Source organism: Theropithecus gelada, chromosome 13, assembly GCF_003255815.1.
Source record: "Theropithecus gelada isolate Dixy chromosome 13, Tgel_1.0, whole genome shotgun sequence".
NCBI classification, from domain to species: domain Eukaryota; kingdom Metazoa; phylum Chordata; class Mammalia; order Primates; family Cercopithecidae; genus Theropithecus; species Theropithecus gelada.
In genome coordinates this window covers 98,222,953-98,229,764 of record NC_037681.1, presented here as the reverse complement: position 1 = coordinate 98,229,764, position 6,812 = coordinate 98,222,953, and the positions used below count along the sequence as shown (strand labels likewise).

At 36.3% G+C, this 6,812-nt stretch overlaps 1 protein-coding gene and 1 pseudogene across 3 annotated transcripts in view; one reads left to right on the top strand and one right to left on the bottom strand.

The window, feature by feature from the left end:
• Window positions 1-6,812, top strand: part of LRRTM4 (leucine rich repeat transmembrane neuronal 4) — a 784,553-nt gene that overhangs the window by 102,069 nt on the left and 675,672 nt on the right. The window lies entirely within an intron of this gene.
• On the bottom strand, window positions 5,702-6,498 carry LOC112604659 (annotated as a pseudogene).

The following is a 6,812-nucleotide window of genomic DNA, read 5'->3' as shown; positions in this document are numbered from 1 at the left end:
TTTTTTTTTTTTTTTTTTTTTTTTTTTTTTTTTTTTTTTTTTAAGACAGTCTCACTCTGTTGCCCAGGCTGGAGTGGTCTAGTGGCACGATCTCAGCTCATTGCAACTCAGCCTCCCAGGTTCAGGTGATTCTCCTGCCTCAGTCTCCTGAGTAGCTGGGACTGCAGGCATGCACCACCACACCCAGCTGATTTTTTGGTTTTTATTTGGTAGAGACAAGGTTTCACCACGTTGACCAGGCTGGTCTCAAATTCCTGACCTCAAGTGATCCATCTGCCTTGGCCTCTCTAAAATGCTAGGATTACTGGTGTGAGCTCCCACGCCTGGCCAGGATTGACTTTTAATCACTGACTTAGAAGCTGGATTCATACAGGTTCTATTACATGTGGAGCCAAGGTTTAAAGGGAAATCTGGATATAGACCATGCAGAGATTTGAGACATCCAAAAGACTTTGTCAAGGAGGCAACCGGTATACATATCTGGGGCTAAAAGTAAGATCTGCCCTTGAGATATAAATTTCTTGTTAATCTACTTATAGGTGTCAATTGCTACATATATGATTACCTAGGGAAATATTATAGGATGAAAAGAAGACAATCTTTAGAGGCAGCCTCGAGGAATTCAAATCAGTAGAGAAGGTAAGATTCCAAACGAGGCAGAAAATGGATTGCCCAACATAAGACAAGAAACACAAAAGATACATGACAAGGAAGCCAAGGTAAATACAGGTCCAGGCTAACAAAAGTAAATGCTACTTAGGAGCCAAGTATTAAGATGGTTGGAAAATATCCAGTGGATTTAGAAAAATGTGTTTGGTGATAATCATGAGACATTTGGAAGTAGAATAATAGATTAAATTAATGACTAGTCTGAGAAATGTGTAAAAAGTCAGAAAATTGAGAGACTAACTACAGAGAGCTCTTAGAAGAAACTTGTCTTTGAAACTGGAAAGTCTCTAAATTGGTCCTTAATTTTCAGATGTTAGGTTTACTTTGAACGAATAAAATATAGAAGTAAAACTTAAGGAATATAAATTAAAATCTTTAAAGATTGTTAAATACCAAATTCCTCACTCCATGAGTGTAGTTTTATTTAGCACAGGTCTTTTTGGTAATTGGAATAGTTTTTTAATAGACACCATGCTTAATCATCCTCAAGAATCTGCCACTGTGATTCAAAGATGTTTCATATTCCACTTAAAACATCAAGCATCTAAAATAAAAACAATGTATCAGTTCACCTCCTGGAGCTTTGAGATATTTTAATAAAAACAACTAACACTAATAATGGGCTCATTAACACTTCCCTTTGTCATGTACAAGTATCCCTGGGTCTATAGCCAAATATAGTATAACCTCCAGCAGGAGAGTATATGTGATTAAGACTGGAATTTCCTCAAGTTTGAAGCAAATCTTCAAAATACTTGTTTGTTCTGATTCATTTTTAGTTAAATACCCTCAAGAAGTTTATATGAACTGCTATGGCAAATTGTACAATCATCACTAAAGTGTTACTTGATGGTTTCTGGAAATTGTCCTTTGCTAAAATAGTTCATCCATCAGAAAGTTGCTAACAAAGACATCAGATTGCAAAATATGCATTCCATTGGAATAAGGAAGCGGTTTTGGTTAAAAATCAAACTGTTCTACAGGAGAATGATGATACTTCGTGTCTATTATTAACACTTTAAAACTGAAGAGTTTACCGCGGTATTTTCTGAGCTCATCAGTTCACTGTATAATGGAGTATATTATGAAAAACTCGCGAATGCCAAAAAGCAGGAAAATATATCCAGCACTAAAGTTCTTTCCGTGGAGGATGAATAGAAAACATTATTTTGAAGACTTTATTTTTTTTTCCTAAAAATTGAGTTTTCTAGTGATTGCTTCTTGTGTCAAAAACAACAAAAATAACAATAAACTGAAATGTACAGAACACTTGCTATATGCCCAGGAGTATGTCAAGTTTGCATGATTGCTAAGAGCTTGAGCATTAACAAATAAACAGACAACTTAGTTTCAGATTCTGACCTCTCAGTCCTCTAAGCACGGTAACATCTGCCACCCATAAAGTTGTTGATATAAATGGTTTAAAAATTACCTAGTTAGGTAATGACAAAACACATGTATAGGTAATTTAGAAAATAAATAATAAAATGAATAAAGATACAAAATTATAACTGGCAGCTTAATGAATATAGCTGAAAAACAATATAGCATTTTATATGTAATTATTAAGTGGAATGTGAAGGATTGTACAAAAGACTGGTTGTCATTTGCACTTTGGGATTCCTGAACCCAGGCTCACGTACTGTGAGTTGGCTCACTTGGGATCCATTTTCATCTACCTTATCTTTTTTATGCAGATTAGAAAATGAAACTCATATTTTCCTACATACCTTCTAGTCAGGCATGACTTTGCAACACAATTCTGACTGTTGAAAAATTGGAAGTCTTTTAGGAATTAGCTGCCTATCTACATAGAAAGATAATGCTTTGAAATAAAGTTTTTCCCCTTCCATCCTAGTCCAGTCTGGTCCTTAGATATGATGCTTCAGCAACCAATCATGACTATTGGTAGCATTAGAGATGGCAGAAAGGATAGAAGGGACTTGTTACTGATGACACCATGGTGCCATGATACTAGCCCTGAGCTTTTCATTATGTAAAATAAACAAAGCACTCCCTGTTTAGGTAATTGTTACAGAAGGTGTAATGTTTTGTTACCAAATGCATTTTTCATATCTACAGAGAGTGATTTGTCTTCATGTATCAATAATATTTAGAATGATGAGACCTTATATTCAGTTATTTAAATTCTGGGAATTATTCCAAAGAGATGGATTTATAAAAGACCGGTGTGCCCTAAAATAAATGAGTTTGGTTAAAAAAATTACTTGCAAAAAGTATTTATTTTGATAATATTTATAACACTGAAAAGTAGAAAAAAATTAAATGGTAAGTAGGTAATGAAAAGTAAATTAAACAAGTTATACTTATTTTATGGGCCATTATCTAGCAACAAAATTACTCTTAAAATGAGTGGTGCTAAAAAAATTTCAATCTAAAGAGAACATTAAAAAATTAATATTTAAAATTACATACAATATGATTAAAATTCCACGTTAAAGCAAGTAATCCTAAGGTTTGTGTCAAGTTGATATATGTTATGGAATATTTTGTTACCATTACATTATATGTTTTTTCTCTTAATATGACTACAGTAGGGGTTAAATAGAAACTTGTAAACTTTAAAAACTTTTATTATGCCAAATTTTGAAAACATACAATAAACAGAATGCCATATGATAAATTCCAATTGTTTCACATATATTCTATGCTTTCTTCTTTTTTCACTCTAGATTATTTTGAACCAGCTACCAACATCATACCATATTCCTGCAACAATTTTAGTCTGTATCTTAGAAACAGGAGAATGCTTTTAAAAAAATAAACACTAAATAAACACTATATCATCATCAGGCCTAGAAGATTCTAAATAATTTCATAATATCGTAATCAAATATTCTATTTTTTTACATTTCTAGGCTTTCATAAATTGTTTTCTGCTTATTATATCAATAAGAAAGCAAATGCATTCCATCTCTTGCAAATGGTTGATGTGTCACATTGCCTCATATTGCTTGTTTGCAATTTATTTCTTGAAGAAACTGTGACATCTTTCCAGTAGAGTATCTTAAAGTATGGATTTAACAAATTGCAACTTGTTGGTACCATTTATTACATTTCTCCATCAGACATGTATGCTATTTATCGACAAGAATATGATGTATATGGTGTTTTGCTCTTTCATGTTTATGTAGTATTAACAGTCATAATAATCAATGCCAAAATCCACCTTTTATAGAGATTACAAAAAGTGGTATTTTACTTTAAACATTTCTAGTTTTATTAACTGGAATGCTTGCACAAAGAAAAACTTTATCTCTTCAACTACAGTCATGCATTGCATAACAATGAGGATCCATTCTGAGAAATGCATCAATAGATGATTTTGTCTTTGTTCAAACATCATAAAGTATATACTTAAATAAACCTAGATGGCACAGCCTACCGCATGCGTAGGCTCTATGGTATAATAGGCTATATGATATAGTTTACAAACCTGCCCAGCATGTCAGTCTACTGAACACTAGACAATTATAACACAATGGTAAGTATTTTTGTATCTAAACATACCTAAACATAGAATAGTTACAGTAAAAACACAGTATTATAGGCTTATAAGACCCCTGTTTTATATGTGGTCCATTGTTGACCAAAATCTCATTATTCATTGCATGATTGTATTTGGTTACCTCAAGATTTCTCAACCCTGGTGCTATTGATGATTTTGGACTACATAATTCTTTGTCATGAGGAATTGTTCGGTGCATTGTAGGATATTCAGTCATGTGTCTGGACTCTTCCTTCTAGATGGCAGTAACGCATTTCCCTAGATTTGACAACCAAAAAGGTCTCTAAGACATTGCCAATGACCCCTCGGGGCAAAGATAAAAAAAAACCCAGTTGAGAACCACTGGGTTATCTTAAGATGTATATATGAAAAGCAGGATATGGGCCGGGCGCGGTGGCTCACGCCTGTAATCCCAGCACTTTGGGAGGCCGAGGCGGGCGGATCACGAGGTCAGGAGATCGAGACCATCCTGGATAACATGGTGAAACCCCGTCTCTACTAAAAATGCAAAAAATTAGCCGGGCGAAGCGGCGGGCGCCTGTAGTCCCAGCTACTCGGGAGGCTGAGGCAGGAGAATGGCGTGAACCCGGGAGGCGGAGCTTGCAGTGAGCCGAGATCGCGCCACTGCACTCCAGCCTGGGCGACTAAGCGAGACTCTGTCTCAAAAAAAAAAAAAAAAAAAAAAAAAAAGAAAAGCAGGATATGTTTGATTCTTTTCCTTTATTTATCAGTTTCCCAAATGACCAATTAGTTATCAAGCTTTCCTTAGAGGAGACATAACAACTCATAATTTTAAATGTAATTTATGTCTTTGTATTCACTGTAGCTACTAGTTCTATTTATGTTCATATTTTCTTATTTTTTTATCTGTGAAAGACTTTTCTATTTGGTTTCTAAATTTCTTCGATACATCTAGTGGCCTTGTTTCCTGCGATACCAAGTTCTTTCAAGCTAATTTTGTGTATTTTTGTGTAAAATTTGTGTATTTTCTGCCCAGGCCTGGAGCCCACTATTTCTCCAAAGAGTCTTGTCTTTTTTTACTAGGAAATATAATTTAGAAAATGCAATTTGGATGTTTGAGGTGCTCATTAGTCTCAAGGCGCTTTCAGTGGACAAAAGTGGGAATACATATGTGTATATATGAGACATATATATATATATATATATCTCACACACACACACACAGAGTCATATTTCCAATTCCATTTCAGTATGCATAGCTTTTTTTCTTATTCTTTAACCTTATACCTGTATCTCCTTTCTTCACTGCTGCAAACTTTAATACCCAATGATACTAACATAGTCACTCATTTGCTTTATACTTGTGGTGGGCAGACAGTAAAGCTGCCCTTAAATTTCTTACATCCTACTAATTAAACCCTAGTGTAATCTCATACGCTTGAGTGTGGGCTGGACACAGTGACTCAATTCTTTTTTTTTTTTTTTTTTTTTTAAATCCTGCCACAATATTTTTAATTATGTACAAAGGTCCAGGGACCCATTTCACCCACTGCTCTGTTTGGCCGCCAATCTTTTTTCTCTCTCTTCAGCAATGGTGAGGCGGATACCCTTTCCTCGGGGAAGAGAAATCCATGGTTTGCTGCCTTTGCCAATAACAAAAATGTTGGAAAGTCGAGTGGCAAAGCTGTTGCCATTGGCATCTTTCACGTGAACCACGGCAAAAGATCCAAGATGCCTCTCTCTGTTGGTGATCACACCAATTCTTCCCAGGTTGGCACCTCCAGTCACCATACACAGGTTACCAGTGTCGAACTTGATGAAATCAGTAATCTTGCCAGTCTCCAAATCAATCTGAATATCATTCACCTTGATGAGGGGATCAGGGTAGCAGATGGTGCGGGCATCATGAGTCACCAGATGAGGGATTCCTTTTGTGCCCACAAAGATCTTTCTCACTTTGCATAACTTGTACTTGGCCTCCTCAGGTGTAATACGATGTACAGCAAAGCAACACTTGGTGTCATAGGTCAGACGGAAATTCTCTCCCATCTTGTCAATGCTTATGACATCCATGAATCCAGCAGGGTAGGTTATATCAGTTAGGACCTTGCCATCGATCTTAATGAACTGCTGCATGCAAATCTCCTTTACTTCATCTCCTGTCAGGGCATACTTAAGTCTGTTCCTTAGGAAAATGATGAGGGGGAGACACTCTCAACTTGTGGGGACCGGTGGATGGACGAGGAGCAAACACACTGGTCAATTTATCCAGCATCCAATGCTTTGGAGCTGCTACCCGCTTCAGATGCTTCTTGGGACCACGAGCCATGGCTGCGTTAGGCAAGGAGAGAGACAGTGACTCAATTCTAATGAATAGAATTTGACAAAAGTGATTGAATGTCACTTCCTAGGTTACCTTACCAAAAGAGCATAACTTTGGTCTTGCTGGCTTTATGTAGTTCTTTGCTGGTTTGCTTTGAGGTAATCCATGTGTTCTGTTATAAACTGCCCTATGGTGAGGTCCACATGGCAAGAAACTGAGGAAGACCTCCCAGCAACAGCTAGAGAGGATCTGAGGTCCTCAGATGAACAGCCCACAAAGAATTGAATCCTGCCAACACCGATGTGAGTGAGCTAGGAAGCAGATCCTTTC